This window comes from Triturus cristatus, chromosome 10, assembly GCF_964204655.1.
Source record: "Triturus cristatus chromosome 10, aTriCri1.1, whole genome shotgun sequence".
In the NCBI taxonomy this organism is placed as follows: domain Eukaryota; kingdom Metazoa; phylum Chordata; class Amphibia; order Caudata; family Salamandridae; genus Triturus; species Triturus cristatus.
In genome coordinates, this window is record NC_140593.1 from 24,874,392 (window position 1) to 24,902,239 (window position 27,848).

The following is a 27,848-nucleotide window of genomic DNA, read 5'->3' on the forward strand; positions in this document are numbered from 1 at the left end:
CAGGTGTACTCGCCGTCGCCACTACATGGACCATAGTTCTTTGGGGCTACAGGCTGGTAAGATGAGCAGAGTGCGGCCAATCGGATTTGTTGTATTAAGGCTTCCTTGAGCCATTGGGCTGACGAGCCCTGGATCAGCACCTGCGCGCCATGAGTGGTACTTTACCCGATAATGCTTTGTTGGCAGTCTACGCGGCAACCCCACACACACTCACCTACTCCCTGCTGACGAGAGGCAACTACCTCGAAACACGTGTCCAGGGATGGCTAATGCGACACATACTTCTTCTCACTACTTTGGCACAGGTGTACTCGCCGTCGCCACTACAAGGACCATAGTTCTTTGGGGCTACAGGCTGGTAAGATGAGCAGAGTGCGGCCAATCGGATTTGTTGTATTAAGGCTTCCTTGAGCCATTGGGCTGACGAGCCCTGGACCAGCACCTGCGCGCCATGAGTGGTACTTTATCCAATAATACTTTTTTGGCAGTCTACGCAGCAACCCCACACACTCACCTACTCCCTGCTGACGGGAGGCAACTACCTCGAAACACGTGTCCAGGGATGGCTAATGCGACACATACTTCTTCTCACTACTTTGGCACAGGTGTACTCGCCGTCGCCACTACATGGACCATAGTTCTTTGGGGCTACAGGCTGGTAAGACGAGCAGAGTGCGGCCAATCGGATTTGAACTACTGAACCCTATTGTGAACTTTTAACGTGCACGTGCCATTGAATGTTCTCTAAAATGTTGCAAAAATATACTGTTACGTTAAAAAAAAAAATGAACTTTTAACCTGCAGATGTCTTAGAAGGTTCTAGAAAGTGTGGTTATAAAATAGGTTGAACTTGTGACCTGTATGTGGCACAGAATAATAAGTAGCTTTTCGGAAGGAAAATTCTAAATTTACCAATGGAGGCATGTTTTGGAATGTCGTTGAAGGAATGAAAAATTCTGATTTGTTCTTTACATGTATTTATGTGTGGAGCGACAGAGAAATTGTGCCATTCCTGGTTTCATTTCTTGATGAAGTCGGAGCTTTACATGTACTATGTGAGAAAGAAAGAATTGTATGCATGTATCATACGTGTGCCATTTGAAATCTGGATAACAGAAATAAACAATGTGTGTTATGTGTTTTATAGTATTGATTAAGTATTTGAGGTGATGTTTTTAATTTTGAAAGTATTTTTTATTTCAAAGTGATATAGTGTTAGTAAAGTGTGGTGTTTGATATTGGTTATGAAATATGCATAACATTTGAGCTGTTGTTATAAGTATTTTATATATGTTTAGGAATTTTTCACAGAGAAGAAGTGTAGTTTGTCATCTTTATAGGACTGTATTGTTTTGAAAATGAGGTACAGCGTTAATTTGAGTTTGTAATATATTTGGGGATATAAAGAAAATATTGCATGTTTGCAACTGATACTTTTTGTGGGAATAGTGGGGTTGGGGGTGGTGGTAGGAGAAATGTGTTATTAAGTTAAAAGCGATAAAACAAAATGCAGAAATGTTATGTGGGTAGGGTGTGGTCTTATTTTTGACACTGAGAGGTAGGTTTGAATGTAAGTCAGGGTAGGTTGTTGTACAGTGGGGCCGTGTACAGTGTTTGGAGATTACATGGAGAGGAGATGGAGTTAGGAAAAGTGATACGTTCTTTTTATATGTACGCATAGTTTGAATCATGTGATCCTAAGTTGAGATAAATATGAATATGGTTTCTGGTTTGCATTTGGGTATAGTGAATAGTTTTTGTAGTTTCTGACTAGTGAATAATAAAAAGGTAGATATACTAAAATATATGGTAGTAAACATATTAATTATTGTCTGTTCTTATGGAATAGAAGTATTTGGGGAGTGCTTCTTTAGAAGAGATGTTTTATAAATGTGTGAGAGATAAAAAAATGTAAATGTGCGGTATATTTTCCGTATGACTTTGTTGACATTAGATAACTACATGTGATTATAAGTGATACTGTTTGTCAGGCTGTGTCGCTGTGGCGGATATACGTAGGTGTTGAAGTTGTTCGTGTTTTACTGTTGGTGAGCTTCACTATCTTTTTTGAGACACTCGTCAATTTATTCATTCCATTTAATATCTTTAATATAGATACAGTAAAGGGACTGTATATCAAAAGTTTGGGAATTAGAACTTTGGTTACTCTCCCCATGCCCTGCTATACACTCTACAGAGTGTTTAAACGGCTTTCATAACATATAGATGTCTAGCTAGTAAAGGTGCTGTATTTCGACTGGGCCAATTTATAAACCGTGCTATGAGATGGTTTATGTTTCACCCGCCAATTTGCATGTTTGAATATTTTTTGCTGATAATTGTTCCGGCAGAAACCTGTTAAAATTAACGTCGTATATGGTTATAGTGGCACTACTGGGAATGGTGGGGGTTTCTGTTTGATTTTGTGCGGTTAAGCAAGGGGGGGGTGGGTGTGGGGGAGGTGGTTATGTTGCAGATTGAAGCACAGAATATAGTAACGTGCAGATGTCAAGCTACTAAAGGTGATCTAGTACCACTGGGAGCACTTATAAAGCGCCCTATGGCATGGGAAATATTTTAGTCGCAAATTTGCATGTTTTAATATGTTTTGCTGATGAGCATTTCGGGAGACATCTGTTGAAGTTAAGGCTGTGTATGGCTATAGTGGAGCTTCTACGTTTGCTTGGGCTCTTTTTTTTATTGCGTAAAGTTAAGCAAGGGCAGGTGTTGAGGTGGTGTAGTGGTACTGTGACTATTTATAAACCGTCTTATGGTATGGTGTATGTTTGAGTTGCAAAATTGTAAGTTTTAATAGCTTTTGCTGATGAGAGTTCCGGCAGACACCTGTTTACATTAAGTCTATCTATGGCTATAGTGGCGGTGACGGGAGTGCAGGGGCTCGTTGTTTGATTTCGTAAGGTTAAGCATGGTATGGGTGGGGGTGGGGGATGTGAGTATTTTGCTGATTATAAGACGAACATTTGTAACGTGGGCATGTGTAGTTAGAAAAGGTAATGCAGTTTGAGTGGGCCTATTTATTAACCATGCTATGGTATTGTTTATGTTTTTCCTGCGAATCTGCATGTTTGAATACTTTTTGTTGATACGTTTTCTGGTAGACATGTTAAAATTAAGCCTGTGTATGGGTATATTGGTGCTACTAGGAATTGGGGGTTTCTGTTTGATTTCGTACTGTTAACCAAGGGCGGGAGTGGGTGTGGGGGAGGTAGTTATGTTGCTGTTTGAAATACAGAATATAGTAACGTGGAGATGTGGAGCTACTAAAGGTGATATAGTACCACTGGGAGCACTTATAAAGCGCCTTATGGCATGGTATATGTTTTACCTGCAAATTTGCATGTTTTAATACGGTTTGCTGATAAGCTTTTCAGGAGACATCTGTTGAAGTTAAGGCTGTGTATGGCTATAGTGGTGCTTATACGTTTGCTTGGGCTCTTTCTTTTATTGCGTAAAGTTAAGCAAGGTCAGGTGTTGAGGTGGTGCAGTGGTACTGTGACTATTTATAAATCGTCTTATGGTATGGTGTATGTTTGAGTTGCAAAATTGTAAGATTTAATAGCTTTTGCTGTTCCGGCAGACACCTGTTTACATTAAGTCTATCTATGGCTATAGTGGTGGTAACGGGAGTGCAGGGGTTCGTTGTTTAATTTCGTAAGGTTAAGCATGGGTATGGGTGGGGCTGGGGGATGTGTGTATGTTGCTGATTATAAGACGGACATTTGTAATTTGGGCATGTATAGTTAGTAAAGGTAATGTAGTTTGAGAGGGCCTATTTATTAACCGTGCTATGGTATTGTTTATGTTTTTCCCGCAAATTTGCATGTTTGAATACTTTTTTTTTATAAGTGTTCCGGCACACACCTGTTAAAATTAAGCCTGTGTATGGGTATAGTGGCGCTACTAGGAATGGTGGGGGTTTCTGTTGTATTTCGTACGGTCAAGGAAGGGCGGGGGTGGGTGTGGCGGAGGTGGGTATGTTTCTGATTAAAACACAGAATTTAGTAACGTGCAGATGTCGAGCTACTGAAGGTGATGTAGTACCACTGGGAGCACTTATAAAGTGCCCTATGGCATGGTATATGTTTTACCCGCAAATTTGTATGTTTTAATATGCTTTGCTCATGAGCGTTCCGGTAGACGGTTGTTGAAATTAAGCTCTTGTATTGGTTAACCCTGGGCGTAGTTCGCGAAGTAGCGCTTCGCGTAGCTACGCAAAGTGCAGTTCGCACTACGCGAGCTACGCGTAGCACTTCGCGAACTGCGTAGTACCTTGTTCGCATTGTGCAAGATGTTGTTTTCAATGATTGCACAGTGTGGACAAGCAACTGGCACTGTGCAATCATTGAAAACGACATCTTGCACAGTGCGAGCTGTAGCTTTCTGCTGCTCAAGTAGATTTTTACTCGAGCGGCAGCTTTCTCAATGTGAACTGGTAGTTTCTCATCGCGAGCGGTCACGAGCATACGCGACCACTCGCAATGAGAAACCTGAACTCCTCGCATTGGGAATCTCGGCGGGAGATTTATTTTCGATGCTCGCGATCGCCAACCTGATGTTGCTGATCGCGAACAAGGAAAAAGTCTCGCCGGGATATCATTTTGCTTGCTCGCGGTCGCCAACTTGAAGTTGAGGACCGCGAGCAAGCAAAAAATGACCGCAGCACTACGCAACACTACGCTACGTGTGTTTGCACTGTGCTATGTGCAATTCGCGTATTGCGATGTAGGGCGAACTTCGCACACTACGCAAGCATAGCGTAGTGCTTTGCCCAGGCTTAGTATTGGTATAGTGTGTTTGCTAGGTTTGGTGTGGCTCTTTCTTTAATTTTGTAAAGTTTAGGAAGGGTGGGGAAGAGGATGGTGCAGTGTGCCCATTTATGAATCTCTTTATGGTATGGTATATGTTTTTCTGGCAAATTCCCATGTTTTAATACTTTTTGGTGATGAGTGTTCCAGCAGACAGGTACAGAAATTACACAACATTTCTGTGGATAAGACATCTTCGTGCTGATATACACTCTTGTACTGTTGTAGAAGGCTGATAGCATTGATGTAAATTGTAGATTTTAATGGAAGGTTACACTGTTTGTTTGTTACTATGGTATAGTTAGGGTTCTAAGTGGGAGAAAAAAGTGGGGGTGCTCTAAAAGGGGGGACAAAGCTCTTAAAGGGGTGTGGGCTATGCATGTTGGAGGGTGGTCTAAATCAAGATAAGTATCATTGTGTGCTTTAGAAAATCCTCTCCAATTATCGTAGGTTCGGAAAAAAACATTGTTTAAAGGATTTCCCTTTCCCTTTCTTCTACAACATGGATAACCTAGCGTGATGTCTCCAGTTCTCAGTAGTGAGCAAAGAGAGGGCCGAAAATAGAGCCTGGTAGAGAGTCGTTTGGAGGCTGCCTGAACATAAGTGCCGGTCCCCAGACCCGGCCCAATTAAAGCGCAGTATCCGTGCATCCTAAGCACTGCGCCATTCAACCATCTTTTAATTGATGGATATATTCCTACTTATATATATACATAAATCTGTTTGTCCGCTTACCTTAAGCATCTATGAGCGCACTCACCTATTGTAAGCACTGTGCCATTCATGCAGCGATACGACTATATATGCATAGATATATCTGTCCCAGAATCAATCCTAAGCATTTATCAGCCCACCCATCTATCATAAGTACTGGTCTTTGCATTCATTCATCCTTCCATCCATCCATACATTGATACATTGATCTATGTATCTATCCATTGATGCATCTGGCCATGCATCCACTCGCCCTTTATTCAACTATACGTTGTTATTTCCGTGGATCGTCCGCCCCGATCTTAAATACGATGTATTATACTCATCTAGCTACCCTCTTAATGCGTTGAAAAGGCTTGCGAGAAGCATTGACAGGCAGATTTTTTAATAAAGAATAGCAATGCTTTGAGTTACTCTTTGTGGAGCATACTTCAACACCGTTCTCTGGTAGTGTTTTAAACAAAGGTACGTCTAGCGAAAGAAATGTAAAAGAGCTTTTAAGTGTAATACGTTAATTTAGAAACATAAAGTTTTGTCGAGTTGTTTATAGATACACTGTTTTAAAGTGGCCGTGCCTGACAGATACTGAATACCTGTACTTCTTATATTTGAGAAAGTATACCAGAGAGCTAATTTGGGGTGGTAAGAACCTTGAGTTCTATATTTCCATGTGAAGTACAGTATAGGAATATAAAAGTAATTGGAATGCTTTTGTGTTCATATGAAAGAGGGGGTGTGAGAACTTAGTGAGGCAGGCAAAGTGTGTGTTTTCATAGCACTGAAACAAGACAATGTGTAAGGTGAGAGCAGTGCTGGAGTTGCCGTGCTGTTGTTGTTTGCAGAGGCGCAACCAGAGGGAAATTCAGGGGGAGCCTAATTCTTTCAGCAATAGGCAGTGTGGGCATGTAGGGTTGTAAAAAGGGGAGAAAAAGAACAGAGTCTCCTTTACAAAAAAATGATGTTTTGAAGACCGGTGAAGTACTCAGGTGCGGCTCTGTGTGTGCGCCCGGGAAGCTGTGTCAGAGAGTCTTGGGCAATGGGCTTTGCGCGCCTGGTGGTCTGTCTGCTAATCACCCCACCATGATGTTGCTGGTGCGTTGCAAAAAGAGAAGGGAAATACTGAGAGAAAATGGCTCTCTTTAAAGGATTTCCCTTCTCCTACAATGCGAGTCACTTGGCATGATGTCTGAACCTGAAAGTAGTGAGCAATGTGCATGCTCTCACAGTGTCACTGCAGTGCAATAAAGAAAAAAAACAGATTACGTTGGTAAAGTCAGAAAATAGAGCCCTATAAAGACCCGTTTCGAGGCTCCCAAAAATAAAGTGCTGGTGGTCACATCCCCACAGACACCCCCTCCAGTTAAAGCCCTGGGTGCAGTGTTATGTTTGAGAAGTTGTTGATAACATTTGACAGGCAATAATGGAAATTTTTGTGTGTGCTGTTTGGTTGATAATATCATTCTAAGTACATAGATTACAATTTTTAAAAATACTATTTATAAAGTTGTGTGCCGTGTGTTGCAGAGAAAGTGGTATGGGGTGGTGGGGTGTGGCGGAGAGGTGAAAAGTATGAGGTTGAGCAGTTATATATATATTGTAAAGGAGTATGTAAATAATGAAATAAATACTTGCTGTATGTTCTATGGCACTACTTGTCATCCTAGTGCTCAACTGTCGTGCTCCATCACGTTTCAGCACTGGGTCTGGAAGTTGTTAGTGGAAGTTTTGCAATTGTATGTTTTTATTTTCACATACTGAAGAAATGTGAAAAATAATTAAATCTATATTTTGTTTTTCAGAAAATTATTTCGTTTGGATTGAAATTTGGAAATGCCTACAAGAAGTGAAAAAAAAGAAAAGAGAAGAAAAATATATATTTGACGAAAAGGAAAGATCTTGAAGTAGAAACAAATGAGAGTAGTAGAGAAAGTGTTTGTTTGAGTAAAAGCAAAAGACAATTTTTGAAAAGAATATTACGAACATTGAGGGGCTGATTCCGATGCCAGGTCGGACAGCCATCCGAGAGCTGTCCGTAGCCTTACCATGCGACCGAAACGTACCCGTAGCCGGTCTGTCCTGTATAGGAAGTACGATGCGCACAACTGCCAAAAACACGACCGACATGTAGGCTGTGATTCAAGCTCCATTTTCCGTCCGAGCCGCAACCCCAAACGCCGAACTGAGTCAGCCGGAAGCAGTATCCATACCAGTTTCCAGACTGACAAGTACGATGCGTACTTCCTATGCGCTGGACAGGTCGCCACGTACGGCACGTCACAGCATCCAGAAAACAGGCATATCAGCTACGATTCGCGCCACAACTCAATCCACGGCAACAAGACGGACCAGCTTGCAGCGGGTACGAGACGGAGCAACAAGCAGCATGTACGACACGAACACAACATGAATCCCATCGCGCAGGTCATACCAGTACTCTACACCTATGACCGGATCAGGAACCGACGCCGATGGCACAGGCGGTAAGTCAGACACCTACAACACAAACAAACGACACGTACCCGCAAAATGGCACACACACACAGGGGATCCACATCCTGGCCACTAACAACAGGCCACCATAGGGGTTGTATGGCCAGCACCACTACCACCCCCACCCATAGGGCTCATGTTAACCATCACTACTGCTACCCCCACTCATAGGGGACCTTTTGCCCAGCACTAATGCCACCCCCACTCATAAGGGGCCTGTTGCTCATCACCACTGCCACCCCCACCCATAGGGGACCTAGTGCCCATCACCCCTGCCACCCCTACTCATAGGGCTTATGTTTCCCATCACCCCTGCCACCCCTACTCATAGGGTACCTGGTGCCCATCACCCCTGCCACCTCCACTCATAGGGGACCTATTACCCATCACTACTGCCACCCCCACCCAAAGGGGACCTGTTGCCCATCACTACTGCCACCCCCACTCATAGGGCTTATGTTGCCCATCACCCCTGCCACACCCACTCATAGGGATTATGTTGCCCATCACCCCTGCCACCCCTACCCATAGGGCATATGTTGCCCATTACTACTGCCACCCCCACCCATAGGGGACCTGTTGCCCATCACTACTGCCACCCCCACTCATAGGGCCTATGTTGCCCATCACCCCTGCCACCCCCACTCATAGGGATTATGTTGCCCATCACCCATGTCACCCCCACCCATAGGACATATGTTGTCCATCACTACTGCCACCCCCACCCATAGGGGACCTGGTGCCCATCACCCCTGCTACCCCCACCCCTAGGATGAGTAATGCACCTCACATCATTATACTCCAACATTAGGTATGTCAGCAAAATACATCCCCCCTAACATCATGACAACAGTGTGTAGTCTGTGACAAATGCCCACAACAGTGAATATGACTTTGAACATAATATGTAACTAACAGCACATGTGTGACCAACAAATGAGTGTGGCCTACACAAGGCAAGCATCACTATAGCACTGTGTCAATGTAAAAATAACACCACCTCACTGTGTAGAACGAAAGTTAAGTGTGGGCTTCCAAACTGCAGCAGATGTCGAGCAATGTGGTGATGGGGTCTAATCCCCCCTTATCACAGTGACCAAAAGGTAAGTGTCATCATGGTCAAAGATGCAAATAACAAACAGCATGGATGATCCCTGCTCCCAACACATTAAACACTTCTGGGGCGAAGTAGTGGTTGTGTCCCATTCCCACAGAGATGTGGTGAGGCTAACATTTCTGTGAAAACATAACACACTCTCGGACATGTGCAGACAGGCACCACACATGGGGGCTGACAATGCATACAGTGTATAATGACACAAGAGCAGAAGTGACAATCTCAAAGCATACACACATCTCGAAAATAGACACACTAATCAAACAAACCTGTGGAGACTGTAGGTGGCAGCTCACAAACTCCCATTCCATGCCAGCAATGGCACCTAACAACCAGGATGAATGTGCACAATGATGTGATATGACTCACAGGGACAGCAGGGTAAATCACAGAAACAGCATCCAGACAATGCCCCACAAAAGTAATACCAATGCACTGATGCAGATGCACAATCACAAACAGGCACCCTCACACTGCACATCTGACACAACATGTGTGTGTGTGTGTGTCTCAGTATCCCCAGGCAAATACACAACACATGATGGGGGGTCGCACCACAGTGACACAGATGTGGACACAGTGCCATACAAAAGTAAACCACCATTGGGACACCCTTAGTGGGCAGCACAGCAGACACATGTGACACAAGCTGGAATGAACACCAACTAACACAGCAAGAGACTGACACACAACAGCACTACCCCCAGTGACCGGATAATGGGGTGACACAAGCATGCATGACACCTCCACTGTGATGACAAAGGCAGATGTCGCACTAACTGGGAAACCCAGACATGTGTCCTTTACCACAAATGTACATCACACATACACAAACACTAATCACTCAGCATGGCCCCTCATCCATGGACAAACGGGAGCTAGGGGACCACCCATGCAAACATTTACATCAGTCCACCCTCAACACCACACACCCTGAACTGCAACAATGTGCATCTGTGAAGCCCACATGGACAGGTGACATTGCACATGCACCCATGACAAACACAGGAATGTTGGGAGGAACTAAGGTGCACAGACTCATCACACAAGGACAGTTTGCAACCCTGGGGAATGACAGACATACTACACAGTATGCGGTACATGGCCATGACGTCAAAGCACATGTAACCTTCAGAATACCTGCCACAGTCCCAGGACAATGCAGAATCCAAGGAGAACCACAAGGCACACATACTGATACCTGCCAACATGGCAGCCATGAACCCGACATGTGGGAGCAGTCACACACACATACACATGTCTCAATCACTGAAAGGTACCACCTAGGGACAACTACATGATATTGCAAATAAACAAGTGCCTCGGGGAACCATGACTGTGTCCCATCTGTGTCATCATCACCACTCAGAACTGACAAATCCCAATGATGATACACCAATTAACAGTAGTGTGTCATGCACCCACACATCTGGTATCCCATGGCAAAGTAGTGGGCTGAACCCAGTATCACTCAGCAAGCATCAACAACAGGAACATATCAAGGGAACACTGCCTGTGTATGAAAAGGGATGTGGAGTGGACACACACACATGTTCATATAACACACACCATGGGCCCAGGCTATGTCTCAGGACAACACACTTACTTGAGGGGACCCAATTCCTGTGGAAGACCAGCTGTGCCAAACATATTCACAGCACATCTCACTCATGTCAGCAGAACACGTGGTCAGTCAGCCATGAGTTACCACACAATGAAGACTCTGGTCACAACAGCCTGGGTACCTGAGTCTAGCCTAAGTCATCTGCACATATTCAAAACATATGTCTAGCAAGTTGCACAGAGGACCCAGTTGCTCCTATACCAATGATGCCCACACCTGTAGGTCGAGTGTTGATGCGCACAAAGTCTGTGAAATTGACAAATTGGACAATGGGAAGCACATCATATGTGCATGGGTGCAAGCCAGAGATGTGACCATGCAAATGAAATGTTCACAGAGATGTTCACAAACAGTTGATCATGACACACCCAGGTAGCTGCAAAGGATGACATGCATACCCACCAGAATAGGATACATATCTCATGGACCACATGGAGTACCTCACATCAACACATCAGTATTCAACATTGGAAACCAAGCATTACAGGTGCAAGGGCATGTTAAACAACATCAACATAAATTACAGCTAAATCAAGTTCACAGGGATAAAGAAAAAAGCTTTATTCAGCATATTAAAAGTTAATAATATTAATATTATAATCTTTATTCGTTTTTTTACAATTTTAAAAACCATAAAAGAACACTTTTTAAACGATACAATACAAAAAAAACACATGTATCAAAACATAAATATATGATGGTTAAAACCATTCAGGTATCGTATAGTCTCAGACCAAGGATTCACATAATTTTACTTCATCAACCTAAACTAAAACTAAAATCAGGCTCCATATTACAGGTTACTCCTATGTTTTACAATGCATCTTAAAAAGTTAAGGACATGATAACAGATCAGTTTGGAGTCTAACATTTGAAGACGTAACATCGCCGGGCGACATTTTTTTAGTCCCCATTGCTTTAATACAGGTAGTAACCAAACCTTCCTATGTGGATGATAAAATTTACAAAACAGAATAGTATGTATATTTGACTGTATTGATACTTCATCACAAGGACAAATAGTGGGAATCAAATCCCAACAGTTTCTATCGGGAAAAGAAACTAATCTGTAAAAGAAATCTAATCTGAATCTTGTCAGCAACATTCTATGATAGGTGCTAATCTGTAATGTTAAGTATGGTTGCATGAAATAGGTGGTCTGAATCAGATTGGCGTGAAGGGCCGATGGTTTTATTGCCACAGAAGTCAACCTTAAGGACTCCAAATGCGTTAACGCCAATTTTTTCAGCGCCCTCTTTGGTATTTCGATAATTTTTTGGGGGTTGAGATAATATTTCTCTAAGCCAAGATCCTTGAAGAAATTTCTTACATAGGATAGCCATTTTATCTTTAGAGGGTGATCTACGGTCATTGAGTCTATCAAGATTTCCTGCGAAAAGACGTTATTATCAGAAGTCCAGATACGTCTCCAGAGCAATAGGGGCTGAATTCTTATCAGGTCCTCGAGGTGGGGTATTCCGAGCTCCAGGTGGAGAGCGTATACTGAAGTGCTCGTTGGTAAGGCTAAAAGAAATCTCAAAAAATTATTTTCAGCAACCTGAAGAGCACTGACCTCTACGGATCCCCACACTCCAGCTCCGTAGAGGGCAATCGCCTGGCATTTAGCTGTGTAGATTTTTAAAAGCTCCACTGGTGGCCTTTTCCCTAGTCTCTGTGAAAAACTTGTCAGGGACATTATCGCTCTTTTGAACAAGTGACATCTAGCCTCAACTGCTGATCTCCAATTGAGCCCGTCGTCAATCATTAACCCCAGGTAGCAATACTTAGTAGTCACCTCCAATTTTTGATCTTTGAGATAGATGTTCTTTACTCGCTTTTTGGATCGACCGGCTACCATAACAAAGGTTTTTTTGACATTGACTTGTAGGTCCAGGCCACCCATAAACTCGACGTATCTATTTAGGGATTTCTGCAGTTCGCAAGGGGTGCGGGCCAAGATGACCGCGTCGTCCGCATAGAGCAAGGCAGGTATCAAACGCCATTTTACCCGCGGTAGGTCCAACGCCCCCTCAACATCTCCACCTCCAAACCATTTGTATACAAGGAGAAGAGGAAGGGGGCGAGGACACACCCCTGCCTAACTCCTCGCTCCACTCCGAAAGGCGTGGTCAATTCACCCTTCAAGCCAAAACGTACCCTTGCAGAAGCCCCTGAATATAACTCTCTCATAAAATATACGAGAGGGGGGTCCACTCCCATACATGTCAGGATGTTCCAAAGTTTTATGTGTGAGACACAGTCAAAAGCAGTGGATAAATCTACATAGACCATGTAAACCGTTTCTTTTTTTGCTTGGCAATATTTTCCCATGATCAGAGTAAGATTATGGGCCTGCTCCACCGTTCCAAACCCCTCCCGAAATCCAAATTGAAGATCTGAAATAATATTTCCCTCCTCGGCCCACTGCCGAAGTCGTTCAAGCACAACTCTACCAACCACTTTGCCTAACGAGTCCAAGAGGGAAATGGGACGGTAACAGTTAACGTCTTGGCGATCTCCTTTTTTAAAGATTGGGACCATAATTGACTTTGTCCAGGAATCAATCAGCCCCACTTTTGCCGCTGCAGTACATACTCTAGTAAGGATGGGGGACCAGAGATCCGAATTAAATTTAAACAGGTCTACTGGAACCCCATCAGGGCCAGGGGCCTTCCCACTCTTACTTGCTTTCAGGGCCGCTAAGACTTCCGTAATGTCAAAATATAAGGAAATGGGATAGTCAACGTTTGGGAGAGAATGTGCTGAACCTTTGCTACCGGTTACTGTATCTTTAAAAATCTTGGAGAAATGAGCCACCCACGTATCTTCATCGATGGCCACTTCTATCTTAGGGCTGTCTAAATCCAGAAAATATGGTGTTTTGACAGTACCCCAAAAGACCGAGCTATTCTTTGCTGCAGCACTGGAGTGTAAATCATCCCATAATTTCTTTTTTAGTTCAATAATTCTTTGCTTTCGTGCATTAACATATTGGCGCCTCAAGAATTGGATCGTTTCTGGAACTCTATCTGCTTTTTTTAATTCCTTTTTTAGATTGGCTAGGGCCGTGGTGCAGGAGTGATTAAACCAACCTTTGTTGGTTGGAAGTGACCTCCTTGATGTTGTGGTAAGAAGTTCCTTAATCTTCTCTAATATTTGTGTGAAATTAGTTAAAATTTCTTCATCAGATAACGATAGATCGAGGCAATTGATTATATTTATATAAGCCTCTTTTACCAGTTTCCCAGTAATTTCTTCCGGGTTGATCACCTCCCACTTCAATGTATACCCATTTGTCCTGCCTAGCTCCAATTTGTTTTGTGCGAGAGTTGTCGCTATGGCGTCCGTTTCAGGTTGAGCTTTCATTCGATGTAGTTCTAATCTAAGAGCAGAATGATCGCTGAAAGTGCTTATTAACACCTCACAGGATCTCACTCGGGGGGACAAACCTGACGAGAGAAAGATGTAATCTACTGTCGTACTATAGCCCCTACCCACGTACGTTGGTTGTAAGAGATTTGACCCTAGAACTAATTCATTTATTATTTCAAGTTCTAACTCCAATAACATATTGTTCATGGCAGTCCCCACTTTACTATGGGTAAAGTGCATAATAGGAGCGTTGTTTTCATCCACAATTCCACATCTGTTTTTTCCGACGTGTGGACATGGATGTATATTTAAATCTCCACCACATATGAAATGGACTGGGCCCTTACCAACTATAGAGTTATTTCTCAATTTCTCCTTAATATTGGCGATAAGAGACAGAAATTGCTCATCCTCAAGATTGTTGTACAGATTAAGCAAGAGGATGGGCTCAGTTTTTTTGGGAAGAAGCTTTAACAGTTGGAAATTTGGGTCCGACGCGACCAACGATGTTTTAAAATAATTTACCGTATTGGCAATATATGTGATCAGCCCCCCCTTAGGTCTACCAATGCCACCTCCCGAAGCTGGCGTAAAATATGTTTGAAACCCAGGGAGATGAAGCTCCGTTAGAGACCAAGTCTCCTGTAAACAAATAATTTTCCCCTGTTCTAGGAAATGTACTACCGAGTCATCTTCAATTTTGGAGCGAAGCCCCGCTATGTTCCAGAAAAGAATAGATACTGCGTTAGTCGCTACATCTTGAATTGGACAATTCATTGTGGCATTAGATATTGAATGTGATGTACTATGGTTGATGGCTTTAGATGGAGTTAATGGTCAGTCAACCATTTCGAGGACACTAAATCTATTGTCCATTGGGATCCCAAAGCAGGGTTCCCTTTGAGTTGGTTCTCTGTTTAACATCCGCTGTGGATGGGCACCCCATTCATCTCTTCCTCCACCCCAAAATCGTGGTCCCGGTATATGCCGGTAACCACCATGCTCGCGGAAGCGGGAACCCACTGTTTGCCATTGGTTAGAATAATTGTCATGAGCTAAGGCTGTTATTTCCCGGGGAGGAGCATTGTTATTTGAGAACTCCCTGAGAAACCTAGAGGGATAGAAGAAAGAGAGTCTCCTAGTTCCTATTTCACCATTAGTGTTTGGAAACTCCCAGGAGCATATGTAATCCGCCACCCAGGGATGTTCAAAAGAAATCAAGATGCAGTCTCCCGGTATCGTTTTCCTACTATTCCCCACCCAAGGGGTTCTACGGACCATCAGAATCCTAGACGACCCGGGTTCTGTGATGGGGCGATTATTGTTTAACCAGTACTGGACCTTGTTTTTCAACGACCATGTAGATTCCACAACATGATCTTCTAGCTCGGGTACTCCTGTCATAACTACAACGTATGGACTTGCTTCCGGTGGCAAGTCTACCGCCAATCTAGTTTTAGGGAATCCCCTCGTATCAGCTCTGCTGGTATCAGTTGTTGCTATTTTAGGAGCCTGCTTATTTAAGGTCAAAGTATTGATTTAATGCAACGATTTTTTCCCCCTAGGTGAAGGAATTTTAGGACCTGACGTTGGTGCTATCGGAACATTAACCTGCATAGAGTTTATATTAGTATTAACAGTAAGTTCTTCTGCTCTCTCTGTAATACGTACCTCGGAAGGTTGTACTTCAAAGGGAGACTCTATTTGAGAAGTTTCGTGTTTTTTTTTATTGTGCGTGTGTGGCAGCTTTTGAGGAGGTGGCTTAGTTCCCCTCTTTGTCTTATCCCCTAATACTTGTTTAGGTTTTAGGATATTAGCAAGATGCTGTAATTGTTGCTCCATCCGGGACAGTCTTAATTCGAGTGGAGCAATAGCAATTTTTAAGAGCTCTGCTATGTTATTTATTAGTTGTGAGTTTACATTTCCACTTTGCGTGTTACTCGGGGGAAAATGAAAGGAATTTACTACGCTGGTGGTATCTGGACTGTCATGTAGGGACTGGTTGATAGCTAAGTTGTCAGGAGGGTATTCGTCTTGTGAAGGTGTTGTAGCTTTTACTTCGTGTTGGATACTAGAGTCATGATAGATTGAATTTTTTACATTTTTCTTTCGTTTCCTGATTGCTCTCTCCCTCCTGCCTCTGATGTTCCTTATTTCATCTGGAGTTATTTCGGGAATTAATTCTGGGGTCCTTTCTATGTCCAGGCTTAGTTGGAAGTCAGAAAGTTGAGAGGCCGATAGATCTACGTTATTTGGGAGGCTTCTCCTACCCTTGGAAATCGTCCCGCACCCCCCATTGGCCTGGACCTCGGGGGTTTTTGCATTCTTTAGATTTCCCATGGACGACCTTTTTGCCAATGCAAGATCTAGAGACTCAGGGCCCAATTCACAGAACTAACTTAAGACAAAATCCTAAACTTACTACCATTTTGGTATTCACAGAAGGCACTTACTCATTTTGGTATTCACAGAAGGTACTTACTCATTTCGGTATTCACAGAAGTTAGGAGTCCTAACTTTAGGACTCCTAAATGCCTTCTGTGAATACCGAAAGTCTTAAAATTAGGATTTTTCTCAGTTTAGTAGTAGTATAGTTAGGACTCCTAACTTTAGGACTCCTAAATGCCTTCTGTGAATACGGAAATTCTTAAAATTAGGATTTTTCTCAATTTAGTAGTCCTAAGTTTAGGACTCCTAACTTTAGGACTCCTAAATGCCTTCTGTGACTACCGAAAGTCTTAAAATTAGGATTTTTCTCAGTTTACTAGTAGTATAGTTAGGACTCCTAACTTTAGGACTCCTAAATGCCTTCTGTGAATACCGAAATTCTTAAAATTAGGATTTTTCTCAATTTAGTAGTCCTAAGTCTAAGAGCCACCTCTTCTGGCAGTTGTTTATCCGGCCCTTGTAGACCCCAACCGAACGAACAGCCCTGGTGATGGTCAGCCATATCTCCTGCTTCTGGTGGGCATCAACCTTTGAGGATGACAAAGTTAAAAGTACATTAACACACATGCCCCAGATTTGTGCTGCACACATTTGGATATACATGTCATTATCACAAAGGGAAATGAGTCACACAGGTAGTACAACCATGGGGAAGGACACATCACCTGCATGTCTGACATGTGAACAATGCCTGGGTAGTTTAATCTTGCACTAATGCACTTTAGCAGCAAGACACCTGTTCATTACATGTACCTACACACTTTGGGTGATGAAAGTAGTCAGTGAGAATACTTGCCACTGGTGTACACACTGCTAGTCCTGCTAGTCAGACAACATGCATAATCAGGAAGACAGTGGAGAGCACACTCACCTGCTCCCCTGGTGTCCCATAGAGCTTGCTGTACTCTGGAAGGAGCCCGTCCAGCAGGGCCTGGTTCTCCTCCTCAGTGAAGGCTGGGGCCCTCTCCAGAGTACGTGCCATTGCAGGAGCCAGAGGATGCAGAGACAGCAGCAGTGGTAGCAGGGATGTGGTCCAGTAGCATGTAGTGCAGGCAAGTGAGCTTCCTGGGTTGCAGGCAGCCTTATATCTGTGCTGCAGAGGCATAATCTGTGCCATGTGTCCCAAGTGATAGGTGCAACACGGTTGCATTCTATAAATCTGGTTAATCCATGGAATTGTATGACTCGTACACGCCTTCCGCATCGTTCAAATCTTCACCTTCATGAAACACTGGAAATTGCAACATTGTTGTAGGCATCCAACTGAATTTCTTGTGCACAACTCGTACAAGTTTTGAATCCGCATCCGTCTCCATGACAGTACAGAGCCAATGGGTACACCCGGCTCAGTCAATTGACTGTACAACACGTATTTTGAAAATACACATGCACCCGTCTTCATACGATTTAATGGCCAAGGCATATGCCTGTCTCAGACCATGACTGCCCGACGCATACGCATTGTCACCCGCGTCGGACATCATTGCAGTCAATGACAAAGCGTATGCACAACTCCGTCATGGACCATGCAATGCGTACAAATTGTCACCCTTGTCGGACATCATTGCAGTCAATGACAAAGCGTACGCACGGTCGGTCATTGACCGTGCAATGCATACGCATTGTCACCTGTGTCGGACCTCATTGGTGTGACTATTCTACGGATTCAACACACAATTACTAGCCAGGGACACATGTGCACACCTACCACATTACAGCAATTGCCACACAGTGTCCCATAGCATATAAGGCTGCATTCCCTGGGTGTTGGAGGGGGCCACATTTGGTTTGTTGGGTGGCACTTTTGTGCAGCCACTCCCAGGCTGTGCACGTGTACATGGGAGCAGAATCCTTTGTGTGTTGTGCACATTACCACTATGATGTGCAATTGTACAGTAATGGGCATGAGTCACGGACACAGTTTCATGTTGGATATGTTTGGGCCATGTTACATACACCCTGAGTCCATGGGGTGATGGCACGTACATCACAGTGTGACCTGTAGCCACAGTACTGATGTGCAACCACAGTCTGTGTACAAGTTGTGTCTCAGATGAGTCTGATCAAATGTGCCCAATGGGTGACAGTCTCCACATACATGTGGTATATGCATAAACCTTGATGGTGTGTGTGTCTAAGAGATGTACATGTAGGGCCTGCGGGAACAACAGTGACCACTACCTGTGGGACTCACGCTTGCCTTGTGGTGTGTATGTGATTTGCTATGTCCATGCCAGTGTCGATGTGGCAATACAGGGACCCTGGGTTTCTGCATGGCAAAGATCTGTGATGCCTGTGAGACATCAGGCCTCATTTGTCACTGTGGTGTGTGTTTGTAACGTCACAGCAGTACATAGGTCGGGTGACACAGCCAGATGATTGTCCATTGCACTACATGGGACTCATGTGGACATGTAGAACTGAGATGTGAGGTTATGGTCATGTAGGTGACATGTGTGTCCATGCCCAACAGCACACACCTCAATACATTGTGAAATGTCATGATGTATCATGTGATATTGAGCCTGGGCATGGCCACATGGGTGGATGAACTGACAATCTTCCTTTGTGCATCTCTGTACTGCAGGGCACCAGTTGTCCATCGACCGTTCCCAGACCTTGCGACTGCATCAGACGGTACCGCTTCACCAGGCCAGTGATTGAGGAGTTGGCGGAGCAGTTGGCGCCACATCTGCTACCTGGCCGGACATACCCTACAGCACTGATCCCAGAGGTGAAGGTGATGGCAGCCCTGCACTTCTTTGCTACGGGTACCTTCCAGTACACTGTGGCTACTGCTGGTGGTATGTCACAAACGATCTTTAGTCGGGTGCTATGCGATGTCTTGGAGGGGATGTTGCATTTCCTAGACCTGTACATCAAGTTCCCGAGCCCAGCTGAACTCCCTGAAATAAAGGATGCCTTTTATACGCTGGGGAGGATGCCGAACGTCATCGGATCAATTGATGGGACAAATATGGCACTGATACCACCACAGGCACATGAGCAGGCATACCGGAACAGGAAGCACTACCACTCCATCAATGCTCTGGTGGTATGTGCTGCTGACATGTCCATCACACATGTGTGTGCACGGTTCCCTGGTTCTGCTCACGATGCCTACAGAATGAGGAGTAGTCGCATTGCAACACTGATGTCACAGATGCCAGCTCAGAATGTCTGGCTTGTCGGCGTGTACTGACTGTTTCTCATTGTGTGTGTTTGTCAATGTTGTATTCCACACTCCTCATCTACTCGTTCATTTTTGTGTGTGTAGGTGACTCCAGATACCCTAACATGCCGTGGTTGCTGACACCCCTCCGGAACCCTGTGACACCAGCCGAGCTGTGCTACAATGAGGCACATGGTCAGAGCAGGAGGGTGATTGAGCGGACATTCGGCCTCCTGAAAAGACGCTTTCGCTGCCTGGACAAGACCGGAGGGGCCCTCCCATATGATCCAGCAAAAGTGTGCAAAATAATCCTTGTATGCTGCATGCTACACAACATGGCAGTGTGGAAGGAGGTGCCACTCTTCCAGGATGACGATGACCAACCTCCGGCACCTGTGGAGGATCCCGGCCTGGGCCAAGATGCCAGTGATGATGAGGATGAGGGTGACGTCTGCTCACAGCTCATCAACAACTTCTTCACCTGAATGTGAGTTTCCAGGGTTTTTATATCAATGTATGGAGTTAGCCTGGAATGGGTTGTGGCTGCTCTGTTGCTTCGGTGTGCCCCTTGACCGGATGCATGCAGTGATGTGTCCATTCAGGTGGTGTGTACTCCACAATAGGGTAGTACTGCTAACTTGTTTTTGTGTAGGTTTCTTGCAACATGTTTTGTGCATGTGTATTGCATTTCTCTCCTGTTCTGCTGTACTTTTGACTGTGTCTTGTGTCTGTCCTTCACAGGGTACTTTGCCTGTTGTTTGGTCAACACTGACCCCCAACGCTCAGAATCCAACACCAGTGTGGAAGTTGTCAATTCCTATCAACTGATGTACCACACATCCCTGGACTTCAATTCTCTGACACTTTGTGACCTTGTGTGAGAAGGTGGCCTGATATATGCTGTCCACTAGTTCTAGTGGGCACCTTGTATTAGTCCAAACAACCCCTTATGGTGATAGGTTAAAGACAACCTTTATTGAACGCTATCCTAGTGGTAGCTATGGAGAGCAGCCTTCAGGCTAAGTCTTGAAGGAATGTAAAGCAGCTTGTTTTACCAGTCTATAATCTCTTGAATGATCAAATGAAAAGACAACCACACCAGGTATATATTCAAAATGTATGTGTTTAAGATAAATCACACCCCTGTAGTCTCTTTATGAGACTGCAGTTCGAAGTACTTTAGTTACAAGTGTTTAAGCATCAGTAAAAGCACAAATACACGTTTGGGCCCTAGGGGCATTCCAAACCATATACAAAAAAAATGGTATAAGAACCACGACTAAAATAGGCAGGGTGCCTATTGCCTCTAGAATCGCTGGGACCCCAAGGAACCACCCAAGGTAGTGACACATGGGACCCACGGGAACTGTATGCAGTGTGGATACACAACCGCGGGTTCCTATTACTTTCTATGGGGAATGTTGCGGTTGGAATTTTAAAGATTAGGGACACTTCAAATCGAACTAGGACCAAACCCTTTTGGACTTAGACATTTCTAGGGCTAGCACCCTCCAGAGTACCGGAGTATTAGAGTTACCTCACCCAGGGAAGCTGGGTGCATAGGTGTCTTTTGGTGTTGGGTCGTGTCGTCGATTCCAATGGAAGCCTGCAAAGAACTGCTGCTGCCGTGAAGAGGAGAAGTGTCTGGAGAGATCCAAGCCTGGATCTAGGATGTAAGGAACCTGAAAGCAGAGGGGACAGAGTCTGCGTCACTTGCCAGTGACCTAGGGCAGGATGGACCAATGCCCACAGGTGTCGGGTGCTTCAGGTGAGTTTATGGGTGTCTTGACTCTTCAGCCACGAGGTCCAGGAGGTATCGACGAAGTGCACAAGTCGGATTCGAGCTGACCCACAAAGTCTGTCAAGTGCTGCGGTGTGGGCGACCAGAAATGACCCAACAAGCCTTGGCAACTGCAAGTCTCAGGAAATCAGAGAAAGGAACGCGGTGCAGACCAGCAAGGTCTGATGGACTCACCCAGTGAGGGTAAGTAAGAGCAAGTCTGGCACAACCAGAAATGCACAAGTTAAGTGGAGTTGCCTTCGTGGGAACCTGCTAGCCAATGGGCTAGTGATCGCAAAGGAACCGTGAGTGGTCGCACTTGGAGGTGGCCCACGGGTCACTCATGGAGTGGAGACCAACAATTTTCGGTGCAGAAGGGGCTCAAGGCTGGGGCTACTTGGAGACCAAAGCACAACTTCGAGGATGACCAGGAAGGTGTTGTTGCTGCAAAAGTTCATGGTATCCAGGGGTCATGGTTCCACATTACCCACGATAGCCAAGGGCCTTAGCTTTGCTGTGGACTCAAGGTAGCCTCGGGGGAAGTCTGGAAATCCACCTCTGGTGATGCAGAGACTTTGGCGTCTGGCATGAGCTTCAGCAATGCAGACCGGTCAGTTGCTTCCTTGACCCCAAGGGAGATTTGTTCCGTCTTCTAGTCGAAATAGAAAGTCAAAAGTCCAGGATATATGTTTCAGAGGTTCATCCAGGGTAATCTAAAGTCCTAGGGACTGGATTCCTATACTTATACTAAGTTTAGGGGATGGACTAACTCTAAAGCCCCACCTATGGGTGGGCCTGGGGTGGGGGTGGTTACCCCCTTCCCCTTTGTCCAGTTTCATGCCAGAGCAGGGGCTGAATGCCCCTGCAACCGGTTTGAACTGGGCTATGCACAGGGTCACCTTGTCTCAGTGTCTCAAAAGCATTCTGTGAATGCACCCACCCTGCCCCAATACACATCAGCCTGTCTGGGAAGGTGGTTACACCTCCCTGTGACAGGAAACCTATTGTCCAGGCCTCCCCTGCCGGAGTTTCCCCAGCAGCAGGAGGCCAGACCCGTGTCTGTGGCAGTGGCATCCATTTTGTGATGCCAGGGCTTTGAATGAATTTAAGCGGGTTTAGCCAGTGTGAACATGTCTCTCCCTCTAGAAGAGTGGAATGCTACCCCCGCTGCCAGAACTGGCGGGGGGTTAGTATTTCAAAGTGTTTGACACCAAACACGACATGTTTTGATGCAGCCATTCCAAAGTTAGCATTTACTGCGAGGTTATAATGCACTTAAGAGTATATGGTATGGCTGTATCACAGAACAGGCATAAGGAAGTATTTCCGAATGCTGCAGAGGGGATCAGTTCATGCTTGGGCACCCTCTCACATAAAACCAAGCACTCTGCCTTCAGGATTGTCGAGGCCTGCCATAGGAGTGGCTTATAGGTTTATATGTGTCTGTATAATAGTGATATAGACAGCTTATATCACAGGTTGCAGTAGCAGACCTGTGGTGTCATTTTGGAGTGCTTCCTAGGGGTGGCATAATACATGCTGCTGCCCCTGGTAGGCCTCTGAGGTACCTATGCCCTAGGTACATAGTATACCATATATTAGGGGCTTATAAGGCACTCCAGAATCCAATTAGATATGTACCTAATGTACATGAACGCCATTTTACAGAGAAAGCAGATAGACTGGGGCCCTGAATAGCAGGATCCCAGCCGAACTAAGTCATAATCCAGCAAAACACCAGGCAACAAGTGGGGGCAACCATATAGTCAGATTCCACCTTCCTACATAGTGTGTCCACTGTCACGTAGAATTAACTTGCAACTATTGTGGAATAAACATGTTGCTGATGTGTAATGAACCTGTGCTACTCTTTGTTATGTGTGTTGTCTGTCTTCCCACATCTGACTGACATCTGCTTACCTCTCCTGTGGACTTGTTACCACTGACTGAAGTTGGTGTTGTGTCTGTGCATGCCAATGTGTTTCAGGTCAACATCATTGTGTGGGATGGGTGACATGGCCATGGTGAGTATGTGTTGCGGTGCAATGGTGGTGTGTCTCCCTCACATGTGTCACATCAGCATGACTCACCTAACGTTGGTCACATTGTAGCAGTATTTGGCATGCACTGTGTTGTGTAGCAGATCAACATCTCCATGACACATGACAAGTTGGAATCACAACAGAGGCAAGTATGGTGTACTGGTGAGTTTATTTGCGAACATGTGTGAGGAAAGTGCACAGGATGGTGGGTGCTGTACATTGGTTTTGGAATCCAAAGTTCACATTAGAGTTGGAGGTGCTGGTAGATGAAATGTCCAGAGTAAAGTCCACAGTCATCTGCTGCATTGGACCAACATGAACCCTCCATGTCATGTGGGCGAGTTGTGTGCGATTGGAGAAGGTAAATGGGTTGCGCACAAAGGACATTGTCCAGAACAGGTTTATTGGCCCTGGGGGATGTGCAGGGATATCTGCCTCTCACATGTCCCTCTTCGGATGACCCCTATTCTTCCTGGGGGGGAATCCTCAGGTGCATGCCTCTGCGGTGCAGGGGACTCTCCGCCAGAGTCCTCCTCCCTCCCTGTGGCGCTGGCAGATGGTGTTGCAACAGATGTAGTGGCCACACAGGGAGGTGTAGACAGGTTTGTGTTGATCTGGCGGAGGCATTGAAGTATGTCCCGAAGCACCGCAGTAAGGGCATCCCACTTGGCCTCCGTGTGGGCATGGTGGGCAGCCTGATCCTGTTGCATGTCCTTGAGGATCCCGACTACATGACGAAATCCTCCGGTGCTATCCTGGTATGCATCTATGATGCGTGCCAGTTAGGGGTCATCGTGCAGTCCAGACCCCTCTGCAAGGCACGCCCTCGGCCTTCCACCCCTCCCAGCACCCCTATCCACACGGGCAGGTCCAGCGGCGGTACGCACAGGTGACACTGGGACCCCTTGCGTGGTGTTTCTGGTGGTGTTTGCTGTATCTTCCGGGGGGTCCTGTGTCCCTGTGCTGTGGGTGTTCAGTGGCCTTGGTCTGTCCGTGTTGGCGGGGGTGCCCTGTCAGTTTCCAGATGCTGGAGGTGTGGGTACAGGGGGTGCAGATGTTGGTATGCTGGGGCTGCATGATGACTCGCACCGGAGGGGCCAGGTTGGTCGTCGTCATCCGAAGAGGAAAGAGACAGAGTCAAACCAGAGAGCTCAGTGTCCAACAGAGTCTGGGACTGGGAATCCTCATCATTTGGTGCTGGGTGCCCAGCACCACCTGTGTTTGGAAGAGACACACAATGTAAGTTATGTTTCTACATGCATCAATGGATCACAAACATGACATTTTCTACTTTTCAAACAGATGCCTGCCTGTACACTGCTTTTTCCCAGCTTGTCACAGACAGAGTTTGATATTGTTGTTGCCCATTTCCCAGCATGGCCTTGTGCTCCCCACAACAGAGCTCAGTGTCAGACATCTTGTCAGTCCCTTCCCACTCCCTGTGGGGTGAGCATGGTTCAGTGTGAGCTTGCTGGGCCATGTGAGTGGGTGTGGAATGTCTGTGACTGCAACTCCCATCATGCTACTGGCTATACCCCCCTTCCCAGCATACCAATACTTCCCTCCTCTTGACTCTGCTTCCCTGTGAGGGGGTGTGACAGCAATGGCAAGATGGATGACTGTGAAATCCTAGTGTTTGTTTGGCTACAAGTCCAAAGAGAGCCCCTGTGCTTCACACAGCAGCACCCAGTACGGTGTATCTTTTGCCAATATTTCACAGAGGTGTGGGTCAATGCATTCTACACGGTGAGTTGTGTGGAGTTTGTGTTGAGGGGTATGTGTGTCTCCACACGCTGGTAAGTATGTTCAGAGCTGTCAGTCCTCCTTCCCACCCGGCCAGACATCCCACCATGAAACGTGCTTCCATTGTAGGGTGTGCAAGTTGTCTTTCAGGATGTCAGTCAGTGGTGTCCTGCTTCTGATTTGCGCACATGCCCTAGCCAGGCCTTGTGCTCCCCAGAGCAGGGGCCAGTGTCAGCCATCTTGTTAGTCATTTTCCACTCCCTGTGATGTGGGCATGTTTCAGAGAGGTCTTGATGGGGGAGGGGGAGCATTATCTGTGACTACAGGCCCCGTCATGTTTTTGGATACACTCACTTCACCTGCATCCCCACTATTCCTTCCTGTCAGTCCTCTGCACTGTGAGTTAGTGTGTTTGTGGTGGCAAACTGTCTGGCAGTGTCGATTTAGCTTTGTGTCACTGGCTTGCTCTATTTGTTTGTAGGTTGGTGCATGTCATGACACAGTTCCAAGTCACTATGAGATGGCAGGTATTGTGCTTGTCTGACTGGCATACACATCTTGGCATGATCATCTATTGGCTACTGTAGCTTTGGGTGCGGTGCATGGTTTCACTGTCCCCTTGCCACACAATCTTGGGTATGTTGTTTGTGTACTCACCAGGCTCTGGTATGTCTGTTAGCCCATGGATGTTCTCTGGGGGTAGGATGTCCCGCACCTTCTCCTCCCAGGTCCTGAAGTAGACTAGTTTGGCAGGAGGGCCACTGCCGGTATGCTGACTCAGGGCGTGATCTTTTTCTATGAGTTTCTTCACCTTCCTGCGCACGTCATACCACCTGTTCTGGATATAGTCCTTTGTGCACCATGCTGGTACTTGAGCATTCTCCTTGTCCACAATCCTCACCCACTTCTTTGTTTTCTGTGAGATGGGGGTCCTTTGGACCAATGTACCAAACAAATGTGGCTCTACTCTGATGATCTCGTCTACCAGCACTTCTAACTCACTATCTGTGAACTTTGGATTCTTCTTTGGGGGCATGTTGATGGGTGGTGGTGGTGAGCGATGTGTGTGTGAGGGTGAGAGTGAGGGTGGGTTGGGTTTGGTTTTGCTAGCTGTATGTGTGTGTGCTTTTGGATGAGGTGCTGATGGTGTGTGGGTTGTGTGATGAGTGAGTTGTGAGTGTGTCTGTGGTTGCTGTGTAATGGTGTTTGCTCTGGCTGTGTCTCCTGTTTGCAAGGGATGATGGTAGTGATTGTAGTCCTTTCTATAGTTGGAGTTGTGGGTGTGTCTTTGTCCCAGGATTTTTTTATTTGATATTTATTGCCTTTGTCATTGGTTGTTTGGCCCTTTTGTTGTTTTTTTTCCTTTGGGTTTTCTAGGCATGAGGGAGATGTTCTTTTGACGGATACGGAGGCTGGTGTAGTCTCGTGCGGGCTTCTCCGCCTCGTTCACGTTGCCTATCTTCTGTGTTTCACACGCGTCGGTCGCGGGAACTCCATTACTTGTGGGCCTGGTTGTCTGTGTGTGTCGGTCGTGCGGCTTGGTCTCCGTGCGAGTTGGTCTGGTTTTACACGCATTGCATCATACTGCGCGGATCAGACATCGCGGGTACGTGTCGGTCGGGTTCATTCCGGGTTCGTGTTGGTCAGTGAAATTCACGTTAGTTTTCCGAACGGATCACTATTTTCCCTACGGCTCGGTCGTACGGCTTATATTCTGTACGTGTCGGTTGTGATTCACTCGCGTTGCATCGTACTGTACGGGTCGTAAGACGCCGGTCCGTGTCGGTCGGTATTCGGTCCGGGTCCGTGTCGGTCGGTTCGTTTTGCAGCCGGAATCGGAATGGGCCCCTGAATGAGAAAAACCTCACACAAAGCAAAAAGAAGAATTTTTCAAGTAAGGTGAAGCAGAGTTCAATTTCAAATACGAGGAAAAGGAAAGATGATGAAGAAATAGTATCTGGTACTCGGAGACAAAAACAATTTCAAGAAATTCATCAGAGACTTTTTCGATCTAGAGGATTCAGAATGTATTGAAAACATGCAGCAAATATAAAGAATGTTCCAATTCAAAGAGAAGCCATATCTGGGGGGGGGTTCCTTCTGGCCACCAACTATCCGGGATGAGGGGTAACATTTCTTCCAATGGGCAGAAATTCTGTTTTATCAGTGTTACATTGCAAATGGTTATCCCTCATCCACTGTATAACTTGTGATAGGCAGATTTTGAAGTTCACTTCGGCATCTGTGTTATCGTTGTCAAGGGAGACGATCATTTGGGTATCGTCAGCGTAAGATGTTACTTCGATTCTGAAGGAGCTTATAAGAGAGATGAGAGGGGCCATATAAATATTGAACAACAGAGGACTTAAAGAGGAGCCCTGAGGGACTCCTGTGGTTATGATTTTCTCTGTTGAAAGAAAGGGGCCTAGGCATATAGTTTGTCTACGATTGGTTTAGAATGATTTAATCCATTCTAAAGCAGTGCCTGAGATGCCGCCGTGTTCGAGTCTCTTCAAGAGG

The 27,848-nt window shown here is 45.5% G+C and overlaps 1 protein-coding gene across 1 annotated transcript in view; it reads left to right on the forward strand.

The window, feature by feature from the left end:
• LOC146788743 (vomeronasal type-2 receptor 26-like) overlaps window positions 1-27,848 on the forward strand; it is a 527,880-nt gene that overhangs the window by 301,478 nt on the left and 198,554 nt on the right. The window lies entirely within an intron of this gene.